The sequence below is a fragment of the Balaenoptera borealis genome (genome assembly GCF_965194805.1).
Source record: "Balaenoptera borealis genome assembly, chromosome: 4".
Classification (NCBI taxonomy): domain Eukaryota; kingdom Metazoa; phylum Chordata; class Mammalia; order Artiodactyla; family Balaenopteridae; genus Balaenoptera; species Balaenoptera borealis.
In genome coordinates, this window is record NC_138861.1 from 5,881,117 (window position 1) to 5,900,624 (window position 19,508).

A 19,508-nucleotide genomic window follows, 5' to 3' on the forward strand; every position below is an offset into this window, starting at 1 on the left:
ATGTAAAAACAGTACAAGGAATTAAAGGTAGACGTGTTTCCTTATATTGTAACTAGAAATAATGAAGAAAAGATGAGTGTAGTGCAGAAAAGGGGATAGATTTGTCTGGAATGTATGACCTACCTCTGTTCATTCTATGGGGAGTTTTAGCAGTGCATTAATTGATGTCAATCTCCTACAATAAGTAAAACTGACTCATAATGAATAGCCAATTGCTTCTTGGGCACCTAGGGCAAGAGTAGATTGGGGCAATAGTAGATATCCATTCTAATCAGTAAATAAATATTGGTAATAAAATAAATGTATCCTTCAATCGTTTGCATTTATTTTATAAAATATTTGCAGATACATTTTTTGTTTAAAATTGTAATTAAACGTATATAATGTAAAATTTACCATTTTTAAGTGTACACTTCTGTGGCATTAAGGATAGTACATTGTTGTGAAACAATCATCAGCATCCATGTCCAGCACATTTTCATCTTTTCACCTTCCCCAGACTCTGTATGGATTGAACACAAGCTATCCATTTCCCTCTCTTCTAGCCCCTGACAACCACCGTTCTACTTTTTGTCTCCGTGAATTTGATGAGATATTTCATATAAGCGGAATCATACAATATATGTCCTTTGGTGACTGGCCTATTTCACTTAGCACGATGTCTTCAAGGTTCATCCATTCTGAAGAATGGGTCAGAATTTACCTGCCTTTTAATGTTGAATAATAGCCCATGGTACATATACACCACATTTTGTTTACCCATTCATCTGTTTATGGAAACTTGGGTTGCTTCCACATTTTGCTATTGTGAAAAATGCTGCTATGAATATGGGTACACAAATATCTCTGCAGTCCCTGCTTTCAACTCTCTTGACTATATGCCCAGAGGCGGAATAGCTGGATCACATGGTAATTTTGTTAAATTTTCTGGAGAACCATATACCATTTTCCATGGTAGCTGCAACATTTTACATTTCTACCAGCAATGCACAGGATTTTGATTTCTCCACATACTCACCAGCAATTATTTCTTAGTTTGTTGGTAATGGCCATGCTAATGTGTGTGAGGTAGTATTTCATCATGGGTTTGATTTGCATTCCTTGATGATTAGTGATGTTGAACATACTTTTTATGTGCCTATTGGACTTATGCATATCTTTTTTGGAGAAATATCTATATAAAGTCCTTTGCCCATTTTTTTTTTAAATTTTATTTTATTATTTTTTTTTAATTAATTAATTAATTTATTTTTGGCTGTGTTGGGTCTTCGTTTCTGTGCGAGGGCCCTCTCCAGTTGCGGCAAGCGGGGGCCACTCTTCATCGCGGTGCGCGGGCCTCTCACTATCGCGGCCTCTCTTGTTGCGGAGCACAGGCTCCAGACGCACAGGCTCAGCAATTGTGGCTCACGGGCCTAGTTGCTCTGCGGCATGTGGGATCTTCCCAGACCAGGGCTCGAACCCGTGTCCCCTGCATTAGCAGGCAGACTCTCAACCACTGCGCCACCAGGGAAGCCCCCCATTTTTAACTGAGTTGTTGTTTTTGTTGTTGTTGAGTTGTAGGAGTTATTTATATATGCTGGATGTTAACCCCTTATCACTCAGCTTAAATGATCCTTCCAAATTAGATCTCACCATTCCATATCCTTGCCAAGTGCCTTGCCTGTCACAACATGGACTATCTCTGTTTCTCAATGTTGTATTCACGGCATTTCAAGATCTACTCCCTACCTCCTCCTCAGCCTCTTTCTTCACTGATTTCCAGTTTGCATTTCCATCTTCCTTGACTCCCAAACTGCTTGCAATTTCCCACACCTAGGTCTTTGTTGATGTGATCTCCTTACCAGAAAAGCACCTGGTCTCTGACTCTCTTCTTAAGAACTACTATTTAGGGATATACTTGATTCAGAAGTTACCTCTGCTCAGAATCCATCCCTGAGACTGCTCCTTTTTTTGGTGCCCTGTGCTATTTTATACATGTGTCTTTTATCCTATTCCATATTATTTTGTAATCGTCTTTTACAGTTTAGTTTCCTAGAATTGAGAAGAGAAACCGTTTCTTATCTATCTTTATATTTGTAGTGAACAACCTTGATAATGTCACATAAGAGTACAAAAAATGCTGGTTGTTGTGGATAAAGTTAATAATAGTAACTTGAAATATTAATTTAAAAATGTAAAAGGATGGAATTGGATCTTTGCACAGCTGATAAATTTTAAACTACAAAATACTTAATATCAAATAGACCATACTTCTTCTTTGCCTGCCTTTCTTCTTGCTCCCTTTAAATTCTTTTCTCTCTGCTTCTCTGTTTCCCTCTCCCTCAGTCCCTCTCTCCTCCTTCCATCCAACCTAACTTTCTAACTTTTATTTTTAGTTGAAAATGTTCATCCTTTTGGAATAGACAAGAACAATATATCGTATACTAAGATGTCTAATTTACTTATGTATTTAATGAAGTATTATTATGATTAATAATCAATTATAGCTGCAGTCAGAAGAAACTAAGCATTCAATGTTTCCTAGGCAGTCACTATAAATGTGCATTACCTCTCAAGACAATCAGTAATCTATAACTTCTGTAATGCTTTAAACATCACAGATGCTTTGCTTTAGTCCTAGCTGGTCATCAACAACAAGGGTCCATTTATATTACTCGAATGTCTGGTAACAAGTTCACTGCAATTTGCCTCCCTTTTATAGGAACAGTTTCTGTTAGGATGAGCACAATTTACAGTGAGCACATTGCAGATGATATACGGTATTCTGTGTCCCACAAAATCCTCTGTCGGGTGGCAGAATAGCGCTTGGTATGGATGCCTCCTTTCCACTTTTGTTAAGAAATTTATTTAGCTTTAATCTATTTTTAAATTGTCACCTAAGGAGATAAGGAATATTCATTAAAATTTAAGATAAATTTACTTTTTTATTTTATAGGAAATTTTCGTTCCAAATTTACTAAGGATGATAGCAGTGGTAGATCTTGCTGAAAATGCACTCACCAAATAATACTGCAGAGATAGAGGTCTGTTATAAATTAAGGGAGAGAGTTTGTAATTGAATTTCCTTAAGAGATGTGACTTTGTTATTGAATAAAATGGGGTAAAACAATCAAAAGACTGAGCATTACCAAATAGAGTGTCAGGCATACATACCTTAAATAGATAATCATCAATTAATTATTTGTATAAAAGTGTGAAGATAAATGTGTATTAACATTTTATTTTGCTAATTCTTAAAATGTTTGTTAAGAACATTTGTTTCTAACAAATTTGTTACTGGTTTTGGAATATTTGTAAGAGAAATTGCCAAGAAAGTATCGTGCACTGAATTGCTATAAGACATGGTAATAAGGTATTTTACATATACCTTGTTAACATGAGTACATACATACGTACGTGCATTTCTTTTCACTGTGATGTCCCTGAGGCACTACAAAATATTTTGGTGATTTCTAAGCATTAAAGAATTATTAGGTTATTTTGAGTGTAGTGAATTAATTCTCCTAGGGATCTCGGAGGTAACAATGATCTGATGCTATTTTTGAACCTCCCCAAAACTGAATATAAAACATTAATCCTTGTGGTATATAAGGTTGTACAGGCTCCTTGAAAGTGTCACACTGCTAATTCAGTCCAGTGACTGAAATAACTCAGACTAGTAACACTATTATTCCCAGAACAGGTTCTCAATGGAAGGCTTACATAATTGGTCCATTTATTTTAAATCAGAAGAAAAAATAGTCATTCGTTTTAAAATAAAATTATTAAAAATTAGAAAATATATATTTAAAGGTGTTAATTATGGGTAGGAGATACATGACTTAAATGTCAATTAATAAACAACATTTGGGAGACACTGGTAGAAGGTGGTATTGAATACATTTTAGTGAACTCTATTTTTAAAATAAACATTTATGTTGAGGATGTATATTTTGTCACTTAGATGATTACATTTATCCTATGTGTGTATTTTTTTGGTTTGCTGAAAAATAGATATGAACATGATTTTCACATTATGTTATCTACAAACTAGAATATGTGCTTAACCTCATATTTATTTATTTATTTATATAATTTTATTTTTTATTGAAGTACAGTTGATTTACAATGTTTTCTTAGTTTCAAGTATACAGCAAAGTGATTCAGTTATACATACACACACATATAAATATAGTGTATATATATGTAGTACATATATATTTATATTCTTTTTCAGATTCTTTTCCTTTATAGGTTATTACAAAATAATGAGTAGATTTCCCTGTGCTATACAGTAGGTCTTTCTGGTTTTATCTACTTTATCTGTTTTATATATAGTAGTGTGTATCTGTGAATCCCAACCTCCTAATTTATCCCCCCCCCCATCTCCTGTTTGGTAACCATAAGTTTGTTTTCTATGTCTGTGGGTTTATTTCTGTTTTGTATGTAAGTTCATTTTTATCATTTTTTTTTTAGATTCGACATATAAGTGATATCATATGATATTTGTCTTTGACTTACTTCACTCTCTAATCTCTATTTAAAATACTGGGATAAAATTTTAGATAGTCTTGTTTTTAACACTTTAATGTTAGCTCTCCAAGATGGTAGCCAGTACTACATGTGGCTATTAAACATTTGGAATGTGGCTAGTACAAATTGAGATGTGTTGTACATATAATATATATAGTAGATTTCAAAACTTGCTGAAAAAAAGAATTCAAATTATTTCCTTAACTTTTACATTGATTATATGTTGTGATAATAATATTTTGGATATATTGGGGTAAAGTGTTATTAAAATCAATTTCACTTCTTTCTTTTCTGTTTTTAATGTGACTGCTAGAAAATTTAAAACTATGAGGATGTCTAAAATATTTTGCTTGTATTATTTTTCAAATGGGCCAGTGTTAAACTCTAAGGAGAGGAATAATAGTTTGAGGATAGTAATAAAGTGTCATGATTATAATTTTTATAATTATGGTATCTTTACACAATGCAAATCATTAAAAACATGATATTAAACTATATTTGTTGATGTTGAGATACGTTTCCAATATCTAATAATTAAAAGAAGTTACAATTAAAATAAATCTTGAATATATAAGAATAATATAGTCATATATGTATATATGTAGATCTCAAAGTGATTGTAACTGAATGATGTAATTAAAATTGATTCCAATTTTCTCTTGCATTCCTTTCTGCTTTATTTAACTTCTACAGCAAGAAAAATAAATAATCATTGTTAAAAAAAAGTTATGGAGCTTCCCTGGTGGCGCAGTGGTTGAGAGTCTGCCTGCCAATGCAGGGGACACGGGTTCGAGCCCTGGTCTGGGAAGATCCCACATGCCGCGGAGCAACTAGGCCCGTGAGCCACAATTACTGAGCCTGCGCGTCTGGAGCCTGTGCTCCGCAACAAGAGAGGCCGCGATAGTGAGAGGCCCGCGCACCGCGATGAAGAGTGGCCCCCGCTTGCCGCAACTGGAGAGGGCCCTCGCACAGAAACGAAGACCCAACACAGCCAAAAATAATAAAGAAAGAAAGAAAGAAAGGAGTTCCTTAAAAAAAAAAGAAACAAAGTTGTGGAAATATGGTAGTTAATACAAGCAAAAAAGCAAAGTCTTTGGCAGACCTTTTATTAACACGCAATTTGGCTTAAACTTTAGGAAAATTCAAAAATCCATTTCTCTAGTTTTGATTCATTTCTTCCGTTTTTTCAACAAGATACACTGGATTCAAACTAATATTAGATACTCAATGTAAATCTTACGATGTCTATATACGTGGATAAGGCCTGTTAAAGCTTTATGTTTTGTCTGGTTATAACCATAGAACTATTCCATAAAAGCAGTAGAACTCACTTAACTGACAGAGTAGACCTTACCTGGTTAAAAATAAATGAGGCAATAATAACTATTCATTAAAATAAATTTAGCAAAAATATATTTTCTGAGTATTAACTATCAAATTCTTTAAATAAATATTTTTAAAAGATTAAATGCTTAAACACATATTATCTGATATTATAAGTTTAAAAAGCACTTTATTTTATATTTCATAATAACACTCACTTGTTAGATAAATGCCTCTCTAAAGGATCACTTGACAGAGCAGAGTCCTATAAAGAAACTTTCAACTGGAAGATTTAGATAAAATGCCTTCTCTCAGAATAACTTAGAGAAGGGAATTTAGAGAACAGCTAGTAATTAAAACATGACAGATTGCATTCCAATTGTTTAAAATTGTTGAACAATTTTGTCCAGTTAAAAATTAAATCCCATTAGTAAGAACTCAGTTTGGGAATCTGAGATACTTTGAAATGAAGCAAAGGCTTTGGTGCCAATCTGCAGTCACTCAGTCATGTCCAAATGGCTCGGATCTGGGCAGCAGTGTCTCCTGGATCTCCACAGTAAAGCCACTATGAAGACGCCATCCAGATAGGGTTTCAGACCACACAAGGACAACATAAGCCTCAATTCAAGGAGTTTCTGAGAAGTTGGTATTAAGAACATGGGGTTAACAAAGCCAAAGGACTAGTGAATTATAGAAATGATTGTGAAAGTCCATAAACAGCCTCAGGCAAACTCCATCTCAGAATATTATGCTGAAATCAGCAGAAAGTAATTTTAAGTCAGACACACTAAATTATGATTGACAAGTGTGGAAAATAAGAAAGATTGGTGAGTTACCATTTTATTACTTTTTATTTCAATTTCACTTTGTCAGGCAAGTCCTTATTCTCAATATCTATGTGACAAAAGAGTCAATACTTCAAGAAATAAATAGAAGTGTGTCACCTGAAATAAAAGAAGCTAAAATATCTAACTGTATCTGCTTTTAAAAGTTACAAACAGGCCAACAAGCAAAATTTACCAGTGAGAGATCAGAGCGTGTAAAAATCAGAGCATGTAGAATGCCAGTGGATATAGGTAAAAAGAGAAACATAAATGTGTACCAGCTACATCAGATTAAGGTAACCTTAGCAATGGTGAGGACAAAGTCATCTTCAAATGGGAATGATTTAAGGTTTTTATTGTTTTTAAAAGTATAGTTCAAATCTATATTGCCTTAACAGTTGTAATTTTATTTTTTATTTTTTTAGGTTTATATAAAAAAAAAATTCTAACGTCTTTATTGGAGTATAATTGCTTTACTTTGTTGTGTTAGTTTCTGTTGTATAACAAAGTGAATCAGCTTTATGTGTATATATATATATATATATATATATATATCCCCATATCCCCTGCCTCTTGCATCTCCCTCCCACCCTCTCTATCCCACCCCTCTAAGTGGTCACAAAGCACCGAGCTTATCCTCAGTGTTATGAAGCTGCTTCCCTCTAGCTATCTATTTTACATTTGGTGGTGTATATATGTCCATGCCACTCTCTCACTTCTTCCCAGCCTACACTTCCCCCCCCCGCTGTGTCCTCAAGTCCACTCTCTACGTCTGCGACTTTATTCCTGTCCTGCCCCTAAGTTCTTCAGAACCTTTTTTTTTTTTAGATTCCATATATATATGTGTTAGCATACGGTATTTGTTTTTCTCCTTCTGACTTACTTCACTCTATATGACAGACTCTAGGTCCATCCACCTCACTACAAATACCTCCATTTCATTTCTTTTTATGGCTGAGTAATATTCCATTGTATATATGTGCCACATCTTCTTTATCCATTCATCTGTCGATGGACACTTAGGTTGATTCCTTGTCCTGGCTATTGTAAATAGAGTTGTAATGAATATTGTGGTACATAACTCTTTTTGAATTATGGTTTTCTCAGGGTATATGCCCAGTAGTGGGATTGCTGGGTCGTATGGTATTTCTATTTTTAGTTTTTTAAGGACCCTCCATACTGTTCTGCATAGTAGCTCTATCAATTTACATTCCCACCAACAGTGCAAGAGGGTTCCCTTTTCTCCACACCCTCTCCAGCATCTATTGTTTGTAGATTATTTGATGATGTCCTTTCTGAGCAGTGTGAGTTGATACCTCATTGTGTTTTTTTTTTTTTTTTTTTTTTTTTAAATTTATTTTATTTATTTATGGCTGTGTTGGGTCTTCGTTTCTGTGCGAGGGTTTTCTCTAGTTGTGGCAAGCGGGGGCCACTCTTCATCGCGGTGCGCGGGCCTCTCACTATCGCGGCCTCTCTTCTTGCGGAGCACAGGCTCCAGACGCGCAGGCTCAGTAATTGTGGCTCACGGGCCTAGTTGCTCCGCGGCATGTGGGATCTTCCCAGCCCAGGGCTCGAACCCGTGTCCCCTGCATTGGCAGGCAGATTCTCAACCACTGTGCCACCAGGGAAGCCCCCCTCATTGTGGTTTTGATTTGCATTTCTCTAATGATTAGTGATGTTGAGTATCCATTTTCAGGTGTTTGTTGGCAATCTGTATATCCTCTTTAGAGAAATGTCTATTTAGGTCTTCTGCCCATTTTTGGATTGGGTTATTGGTTTTTTTGATATTGAGCTGCATGAGTTGCTTGTATATTTTGGAGATTACTCCTTTGTCAGTTACTTCATTTTCAAATATTTTCTCCCATTCTGAGGGCTGTCTTTTCATCTTGTTTATGGCTTCCTTTGCTGTGCAAAAGCTTTTAAGGTTCATTAGGTCCCATTTGTTTATTTTTGTTTTTATTTCCATTTCTCTGGGAGATGGGTCAAAAAAGATCTTGCTGTGATTTATGTCATAGAGTGTTCTGCCTATGTTTTCCTCTAAGTGTTTTATAGTGTCTGGCCTTACATTTAGGTCTTTAATTCATTTTGAGTTTATTTTCATGTATGGTGTTAAGGAGTGTTCTAATTTCATTCTATTTTACATGTAGCTGTCCAGTTTTCCCAACACCAATTATTGAAGAGGCTGTCTTTTCTCCATTGTACATTCTTGATTCCTTTATCAAAGATAAGGTGACCATATGTGTCTGGGTTTATCTCTGGACTTTCTATATTGTTCCATTGATCTATATTTCTGTTTTTGTGACAGTCCCATGCTGTCTTGATTTCTGTAGCTTTGTAGTATAGTCTGAAGTCAGGGAGCCTGGGTCCTCCAGCTCCATTTTTCTTTCTCAATACTGCTTTGGCTATTCGGGGTCTTTTGTGTTTCCATACAAATTGTGAATTTTTTTGTTCTAGTTCTGTGAAAAATGCCATTGGTAGTTTGATAGGGATTGCATTGAATCTGTAGATTGCTTTGGGTAGTACAGTCATTTTCACAATGTTCATTCTTCCAGTCCAAGGACTTAGTATATCTCTCCATCTGTTTGTATTGGCTTTGATTTCTTTCATCAGTGTCTTATAGTTTTTTGCATACAGCTCTTTTGTCTCCTTAGGTAGGGTTATTCTTAGGTATTTTATTCTTTTTGTTGCAATGGTAAATGGGAGTGTTTCCTTAATTACTCTTTCAGATTTTTTGTCATTAGTATATAGGAATACAAGAGTTTTCTGTGCATTAATATTGTATCTTGCTACTTTACCAAATTCATTGATTAACTCTGTAGTTTTCTGGTAGCATCTTTAGGATTCTCTCTGTATAGTATCATGTCATCTGCAAACAGTGACAGCTTTACATCTTTTTTTCCAATTTGGATTCCTTTAATTTCTTTTTCGTCTCTACTGTGGCTAAAACTTCCAAAACTATGTTGAATAATAGTGGGGATAGTGAACACCATTGTCTTTTTCCTGATCTTAGAAGAAATGGTTTCAGTTTTTCACTATTGAGAACGATGTTGGCTGTGGGTTTGTCATATATGACATTTATTATGCTGAGGTAAGTTCCCTCTATGTCTACTTTCTGGAGAGTTTTTATCATAAATGGGTGGGGAATTCTGTCAAAAGTTTTTTCTGCTTCTATTGAGATTATCATATGGTTTTTATCCTTCAATTTGTTAATATGGTGTATCACATTGATTGGTTTTGGTGTATTGAAGAATCCTTGCATTCCTGGGAATAACCCCACTTGATCATGGTTTATGATCCTTTTAGTGTGCTGCTGGATTCTGTTTGCTAGTATTTTGTTGAGGATTTTTGCATCTATGTTCATCAGTGATATTGGCCTGTAGTTTTCTTTCTTTGTGACATCTTTGTCTGGTTTTGGTATCAGAATGATGGTGGCCTCATAGAATGAGTTTGGGAGTATTCCTCCCTCTGCTATATTTTGGAAGAATTTGAGAAGGATAGGTGTTAGCTCTTCTCTAAATGTTCGATAGAATTCGCCAGTGAAGCCCTCTGGTCCTGGGCTTTTGTTTGTTGGAAGATTTTTAATCACAGTTTCAATTTCAGTGCTTGTGATTGGTCTGTTTATATTTTCTATTTCTTCCTGGTTCAGTCTCGGAAGGTTGTGCTTTTCTAAGAATTTTTCCATTTCTTCCAGGTTGTCCATTTTATTGGCATATAGTTGCTTGTAGTAATCTCTCTGATCCTTTGTATTTCTGCAGTGTCACTTGTTACTTCTTTTTAATTTGTAATTCTACTGATTTGAGTCTTCTCCCTTCTTTTCTTGATGAGTCTGGCTAATGGTTTATCAATTTTGTTTATCTTCTCAAAGAACCAGCTTTTAGTTTCATTGACCTTTGCTATCATTTCCTTCATTTCTTTTTCATTTATTTCTGATCTGATCTTTATGATTTCTTTCCTTTTGCTAACTTTGGGGTTTCTTTTGGTTCTTCTTTCTCTAATTGCTTTAGATGTAAGTTTAGGTTGTTTATTTGAGATTTTTCTTGTTTCTTGAGGTAGAATTGTATTGCTATAAACTTCCCTCTTAGATCTGCTTCTGCTGCATCCCATTGGTTTTGGGCCGTCATGTTTTCATTGCCATTTGTTTCTAGGTATTTTTAAAATTTCCTCTTTGATTTCTTCAGTGAATTCTTGGTTATTTAGGAGTGTAATGTTTAGCCTCCATGTGTTTGTATTTTTTGCCATTTTTTTCCTGTAATTGATTATCTAGTCTCATAGCATTGTGGTCAGAAAAGATACTTGATACGGTTTCAATTTTCTTAAATTTACCAAGGCTTGATTTGTGACCCAAGATCAGAAATGTTGTATCCTGGAAAATGTTCCATAAGCACTTGAGAAGAAAGTGTATTCTGTTGATCTTGGATGGAATGACCTATAAATATCAATTAAGTCCATCTTGCTTAACGTATCATTGAAAGCTTGTGTTTCCTCATTTATTTTCATTTTGCATGATCTGTCCATTGGTGAAAGTGGGGTGTTAAAGTTCCCTACTATTTTTGTGTTACGGTCAATTTCCCCTTTTATGGCTGTTAGCATTTGCCTTATGTATTGAGGTGCTCCTATGTTGGGTGCATAAATATTGTTTATAAACAATTGTTATATCTTCTTCTTGGAATGATCCCTTGATCATTATGTAGTGTCCTTCTTTGTCTCTTGTAATAGTCTTTATTTTAAAGTCTATTTTTTCTGTTATGAGAATTGCCACTCTAGCTTTCTTTTGATTTCCATGCATGCAATATCTTTTTCCAACCCCTCACTTTCAGTCTGTATGTGTCCCTAGGTCTGAAGTGGGTCTCTTGTAGACAGCATATATACGGGTCTTGTTTTTGTATTCATTCAGTCACTCTATGTCCTTCGGTTGACGCATTTAATCCATTTACATTTAAGGTAATTATTGATATGTGTTTTCCTATTACCATTTTCTTAATTGTTTTGGGTTTGTTATTTTAGGTCTTTTCCTCCTCTTGTGTTTCATTCCTAGAGAAGTTCCTTTAGCATTTGCTGTAAAGCTGGTTTGGTGGTGCTAAATTCTCTTAGCTTTTGCTTCTCTGTAAAGGTATTAATTTCTCCAACAAATCTGAATGAGATCCTTGCTGTGTAGAGTAGTCTTAGTTGTAGTTATTTTCCTTTCATCACTTAAATATGTCCTGCCACTCCCTTCTGGCTTGCAGAGTCTCTTCTGAAAGATCAGCTGTTAGCTTTATGGGGACTCCCTTGTGTGTTATTTGTTTTTCCCCTTTCTGCTTTTAATATTTTTTTTTGTATTTAATTCTTGATAATTTGATTAATATGTGTTTTGATGTGTTTCTCCTTGGATTTATCCTGTATGGGACTCTCTGCACTTCCTGAACTTGATTTACTATTTCCTTTCCCATATTAAGGAAGTTTTCAACTATAATCTCTTCAAATATTTTCTCAGTCCCTTTCTTTTTTTCTTCTTCCTCTGGGACCCCTATAATTCAAATGTTGGTGCATTTAATGTTGTCCCAGATGTCTCTGAGACTGTCCTCAATTTTTTTCATTCTTTTTTCTTTATTCTGCTCTGAGATAGTTATTTCCACTATTTCACCTTCCAGGTCACTTTTCTGTTCTTCTGCCTCAGTTATTCTGCTACTGATTCCTTCTAGAGAATTTTTAATTTTATTTATTGTGTTGTTCATCATTGTTTGTTTACTCTTTATTTCTTCTAAGCCCTTGTTAAACATTTCTTGTATTTTCTCCATTCTATTTCCAAGATTTTGGATCATCTTTAGTATCATTACTCTGAATTATTTTTCAAGTAGACTGCCTATTTCCTCTTCATTTGTTTGGTCTGGTGGGTTTTTACCTTGCTCCTTCATCTGCTGTGTGTTTCTCTGTCTTCTCATTTAGCTTAACTTACTGTGTTTGGGGTCTCCTTTTCACAGGCTGCAGGTTCATAGTTTCCATTTTTTTTGGCGTCTGCCCCTGGTGGGTAAAGTTGGTTCAGTGGGTTGTGTAGGTTTCCTGGTGGAGAAGCCTGGTGCCTGTGTTCTGGTGGATGAGGCTGGATCTTGTCTTTCTGGTGAGCAGGACCGTGTCCGGTGGTGTGTTTTGGGTTGTCTGTGAACTTAGTATGTTTTTAGGCAACCTCCCTGCTAATGTGTGGGGTTGTGTTCTTGTCTTGCTAGTTGTTTGGCATGGAGTGTCCAGCACTGGAGCTTGCTGGTCATTGAGTGGAGCTGGGTCTTAGTGTTGAGACAGAGATCTCTGGGAGAGCTCTCGCCAATTGATATTATGTGGAGCTAGGAGGTCTCTCATGGTCCAGTGTCCTGTACTCTGCTCTCCCACCTCCTAGGCTCAGGCCTGACAGCCGGCTGGAGCATCGAGACCGTGTCAGCCACACAACTTTGCTTTCCTTGAATTTGATTGTAGCTGTTTTGACTTGGGGATTTGTACTGGTTTTGTTTTACTCTTGGCTTGTTTTCACTTCCATGAAGCCCGAGACCAGTGTGCAGGGCAAAGGCTGAGGCGTAAGCCAGCGGAGACAACTTCTGAGGTCTCGACGGACTGTGGGAATGCTCTGAGGTGCCCTGGCTCTGCCACCTTTGAAGACATCAAACTCCCGGTTGTCTTTTTATTAACATTTGGGGTATACAAGTAATTTTTTTTTTTTTTTTTAGAACCAGAAAACTGTCCTTTTGGAATCTATGTCTATAAGTTGGATCTCAACAATCATGTTTTGCACAGTATGTTTCTATTAGGGATAGAACCCAGACACATCAAAAATAACATACACTACAACCATCTGTAAGCGAGTGGTGCTCTATGTATCCAACGATTAGTGCACATCTACACACTCCGACATAGAGGAGTATATTCATACACACATGTAAACTAACTTTGCATTCAAAGCATGTAACAAAAGAATGATTTCCCCAGTGGACAAGTCAACTAAACTTGTTGCAAGATTTTATGCTACAATGATCCAGTTTGGGGTTATTCTATAGCAGTTCATCCAATGCAGCATTTCCCAAATCATGTGGGATTTTTTATCTGGATGAAAAGTAGAACATTGCCAGCACCATAGAAGCCCTTCTCTTGCTTTGTGTTCCCACCACACGCCCTCCACTCCCCCAAAGGCAACCGTTCATATTAACTACTAAAACCACAGATGAGTTTTACCTAATTTGGATTTTAACTACATATATACTTGATGTATACTATGTGCTCTGCTTTTTTGCTCAACATTATTTTTTCACTTTTTTTTTTTACATCCAACTTCTCAACCACCAGCACTTTTGCTTCTACCCCTACATCTCTGCTGAAAGTGCTGTGACCAAAGTTACCAACAAATTCCTTATTGCCAAATCCAGTGCCCATTCATCTGCTATATACTTTCTTGTTTTGAACCCAGCCTTGGAAACAATTCCTTATTAAAATTTTATGATGGTGTACTCCTTTGGCTTTCTTCCTATCTCTCTAAGTGTTGTTGTTGTTTAGTTTTAGTTTCCTACTGCTGTTCTGCCCATCTCTTCTCTCTTCACATACTCACCTTAGATACCCCACTCCTTGCCAGAGTATCAAATTTTGACTGCATGTTCTATGTCTCTATTTGTGTTCCAGAGCTCCCACCTGACTCTGGACCACCATATTCTCCATCCAAAAGTTTCTATTTGAATATGCCAAATTCTGCTATTTTTCTAAATTCTGCTATTAGATTCTAAATTCACTAAATTCTGCTATTTTTCTCAAATGAAGGACTTTCATACACTAATGATCTAATGTCAATGAATGTTAATATAATACTCATATTTTATTGCTCTTCTTATTAGATGATTCCGATAATTAACATTTTATTATAGCAATTGTGATTTCCCAGAAAAATAAATATATTTTCCTTATAATGTCATTATCAAATTTATATTCCATTAAGAATTCTTTCATATAAAGAGATGACATTTTGAATATAATCATGAAGAGTTAGGTGATTTAAAATAACTGTTCCATGTTTTTTAATATTTTAGAATTTTAGAGTCTTAATTATTCTTTTTAAGAAAGGAGAGACAGATATTGTACAGTTAATTTCAATATAAATGCTCACAACTGATGCATTATGCTTGCAAAAACCTAATTATTTTATGCATAGTAGAAAAACGTCTTCCTTTGGATCTTTCCACACATAGAGATCATTTTGAATTGATAAAGATTTATTTAAGGGTGACATTAGATCTTGAATCACTAGAACACATACACATCTTAAAGTGTATGTATATGGTTTTGGAAACTACAACTCGTAATTTAATAGGATTTCAAGAATCTATCAGAGTTACACAAACTCCTCACTTCATGTAATTTTAAGTCAAAGCACTTTATAGTTTAACTCAGGAAATTATGTACATGGAAAGCATTTACAAAACAAATATCTTTTCTCTGGGTAGACATTTAAACCATTTTGGGTTATCTAGAAAGTCCACATGAAAACAATTAATTCCTAAAATTAAGAGCCATATAATAACACTTTATCATCTTAATTGAATTTGCAAAAATAAATAAATATAAACATTTATTTGAGCATCACTTCTGAAATTAAATGTCTCAGTTCTGTGTATGGTCACCTTGTCTAATGGCAAATCACTTGCATTTACCTACAGATCTGAAGCAAAAATTTAGAGTTCCAGACATGTAAACTTAATGAAACATTGTATTTTAATTTTGAGTTGGAAGAAAATAAAACGCTGAATCTCTGTATTTTAATACAAGTCCTTGTAGTTAATAATGACCCTATTAATTTGTTTTTAATTCTAAGTACTCTTTGCACTGAAAAATCTACACATTTTACTATCAAGGCAACAAAATGCAAGGGTGCAGGGTGTCCACCTCCACCATCTGACGAGAGGATTTAGTATTTCTTTTAAATATTCAAAACTATGTCTGATCTCACTTAAGATTTATTGGATCCCATTGCATAGATTTCCAAGTTTGTTAATCAAACAAGGCATGATTTAAGATATTTGATGTTTGCAGTGAGGATTTATTTTAAATATCCTAGTAAAAATCAAAGGATTTTTTAATAACGTCAAAAATTCTGGAGAAAAATTAAGAATATTATCTGATGCTTATTGTAAAATAATAAAATAATTCTTCTTATCCAAAATGAAAAGAAATACTATTTTATGGAAAACTTTATAACTACTAAAATAACACCCTAATCATGTAATAACAGTTGATAATGTGCTGGTTCTTTTTTCTTTACCATTAACCTTTTCCTGTTTGCAAAGTACCCTTTACTTTCCTCCATGTTGTGTGGTGGCAGAAAGGATAATAAACTGGAACTCAAGAAATCTGTTTATCTTTGTATCTGCCAGTAAATAAAGACTGGATAAAGACAAGTTTCTTAACTTCTCTGGTCTTAGCTTATTCTTCTAGATTCTATTCATTTAGGGACTTTTTAGTTTTCTGGGATTTCTTTTTAGAAACTTTCTGGGGGAATGAATTCTGGGTGGAAAAACTGATTACTTTTTATCCTTACTATATCTGTCCTTTTTATCATTGTCTGTCTGAGATGATGCATTCTAAAGGAAAGGAAACATCTTTTCAAGTTGCTTTAACTGTCACAGCAGTCTATACACATAGGTACTTAATATATAATTTTAAAATAGATTGCCTTTTCACAATTGTTATATTTTTTTTATTCATGATACTTATATTTTATAATAGAGTGACTTTCTAAAATCATGTCATTATACAACGCCTGTCACTAAACTTCACAAAACTGAGGTGGGTTTAGTCGTGAAGTATTTTAACAGAAGGAGAGAAAGAAATAGACGTATGTTTCCTATTCACTTATAAGTATAAATACATCTTGCTGATATAGACAACCCATACAAGTTAGTTTTGCTCTCTCCAAAGGGTCATTCTAGAGCTTGATACCCTGTTTAATAACGGTGAAACACTGAAAATATAAAACATTGCAGAAAACTGCTTGGTGAGACCACAATGAATATTAAAACACCCCAGATAATTCCAGCATTTACTTAAAAACATTACCTTTTCTAAATGATTATGTTAACATCATTTTATCATAGTTAAGGAAAAGTTTTGTGATTATTCAAAAAGATAAAACCTCATAATATGATTGCTGATTGCCAAGTGCTGTCGTTATCAAATATCACTTTATGATTCAAAATATTAAAAATGTAGACCTTTTGCATTATACATAATTTTGACAGAATGGCAGAATCATTACAATCTTCATTAAACTTCATTGCATTTACTATAAATAATTTCAGTAAAATTGCTACCATATTACCTTCCAGTTGCTAACAGAATCATATAGATTTTCTTCTCTCCAAATTCAATAGTTTGTAGTACACTGTAGCTCCTTTAAAAACAATGTTTCACTATGTCTCTATTGAAGTTTGTATTGATGATTCAGATTTCTGAATTGCAAATTTTGTTTATCTTTACAACATACTGATCTACCTTGCCTTCCTTAGCAATATCAAATCATATCATCCCAAACACAACATCATTTTCCCCTTGATAGGTGCAGGTAGCAGTATTCTAGGGAAGATTCTTTTGTACTGATATTGCCAGGGATCATTATTCAGTCTTTGCTGTGTTACCATAAAAATAACATATTACTCACACTTTATTTTCATTGTATTTATTAGTTTCTAGCTCCACTATTCCACCATTAACAATATTTTGAATAAAAATCCTATGTAAACATACAATTTAATTCTCTTATTGATGCTTGATAGTTTGTATACCATTAAAAATATTTTCTGCTATTGCTATAGATTTCAACTACTTTTATTTAGCCACATCCATGTATCTTCATATTATGGGAGTGGAGGATAGGAGTTGGTAGATTAGACTGCCTGTTTAATACAATAATTTAGTAAAATAGTAATGATAATTGATATATTTCCATAGACTTTCAGACCTGGAAGAGATCTTCCGGTTGGACTAGTTTCTCTAAATACTCTGGTGTATCATGCAGTAGAGATTTTATTTATGCTGAGGTAGGGGAGCAAAATTGCCACCCCAAAATGTCTCTTTGGTATTAATATTATTTCAAGCTGAAAACAATCAAAGCCCAAAACACTTGGAAAGTAACTTCAACTTTCCCCCAACTGCCTAAAAGAAAGAGGATAGAGGACCTCTTCCAGGAAGGGAGCTATCACCACAGGTTACCATAGTATGAACTAGGGGTGTGGACAGAAAGGAACTCAGCAAAGTCTGCTTCTTAAAATTACTCTCTGTGTCCCATTGTTTGTGCAGGGCTGAGAGAACATTCATTTACCAAACACTTGTTTTTCCATCTCCATGTGCGTTGCTTTCCTCCCCTTTGAAGCACAAAACCCCTACCTCAACATCCTCTTTTGTCTTTAGCTGAAAATGGTATTTAAGGTGAGGGTTTCAGCCATTTTGGTGAGTTACCCAGTTTTCCTGGGTCTCTCCCATGTATACACGTTATTAAATTTTGATTTTCTCCTGCTAATCTGCCTTATGTGAACTTGATTCTTAGACCAGCCAAAAGGACCCAGAAGGGTAGAGGAAAATTTCTTCCTCCCTGACACCCTTCTCTTTGTCCATCTTCCATCTCTCATCCCCTAAAGTCCAAATCCACTCATCCTGAAGACCCATTCAATTGCTACTACCTTCATAAACTCTCCTTGATCCCCAGTGCTGGAGGTTATATTCTTAGTTCACTTTATATTTTATGTAGGCCTTCCTATGACATTTATCCCCTTGTATCTTACATGATAGTATACAATATAATACAATATAATATAATGTAAACAATTTTTCCTGATAAACCATAATATTCCTGTCATCCTAAGCACACAAATCAATGCCTACTACAGAGTGAAGTTTAGGGGCAAACACATAGACTTCTTAACTGGTTTGGCATAGGTCTGATAATAAACTCAGCCACTTGGTTCTTAACTTCACTGTGTTTCAGTTTCTTCATATAATCATTGAATTATAATGCTGCTTTCTTGTTATCTTTGAAAAGTTGTCTAGCCTTGTGACACACTTTAAAGGATTAACTGTTTACTGAGATATCCCATCTTGTATTCTGCTTGTAATTTAAAGTGGAAATGCAGTTTAATTAAATCTGAAGAGCATACTGACATCTTGCCTTAAAGCTTTGTAACATGCAACTATTTCACATTTATTACTTTGCTAGTATCAAATATTACATAAAATATAATTCAGTGTTTTAATATAAAATGATCATGTGGTAACTACTATCCTTATTTATATGAATTTTCAGAGATTTAAGTAATTTTTCCAATATCAGACAACTGATGGACGACAGAGGCATAATTCAAAAAGGATCTATTAACACCAAGTACATATCTTATTTCCTGCCTTTTTGGAAAAAAAATATATATATACATATGTATATATTTGGAAAGCCCTATATATGTGAGTGCATATAAAAATATTGAAGATTATCCATCTATCTATCATCTATTTATCTGTCAATCTAAAATCTCATTAAACTTTGATTACTTGGTGATTTTCAAATACCAACCAGTTAATTTAACGATTTTTTTTTCTCTTTCTTTTACACACAGCTCCAAAACTTTCCCTTCTGTTTTTTGCCTCTTAGTCTTTTTTCTTTGAATTATTTTTAATGAATAACCTGTCACACAACTTTCTTAACCAAATCATCTTTACAACTTTGCTCTATAAAGTATACTCAATTTTGAGAAGTCTTTAAGCATTTTAAACATATATAATTGATTCCAAAGTATCTTAACATAAATATAATTTTCAATTCTTATGCTAATTTTTGTTGTTAACATATATGCAAAC

At 34.5% G+C, this 19,508-nt stretch overlaps 1 protein-coding gene across 8 annotated transcripts in view; it reads right to left on the minus strand.

Moving 5' to 3' along the window:
- Nucleotides 1-19,508, minus strand: part of FSTL5 (follistatin like 5) — a 771,595-nt gene that overhangs the window by 349,825 nt on the left and 402,262 nt on the right. The window lies entirely within an intron of this gene.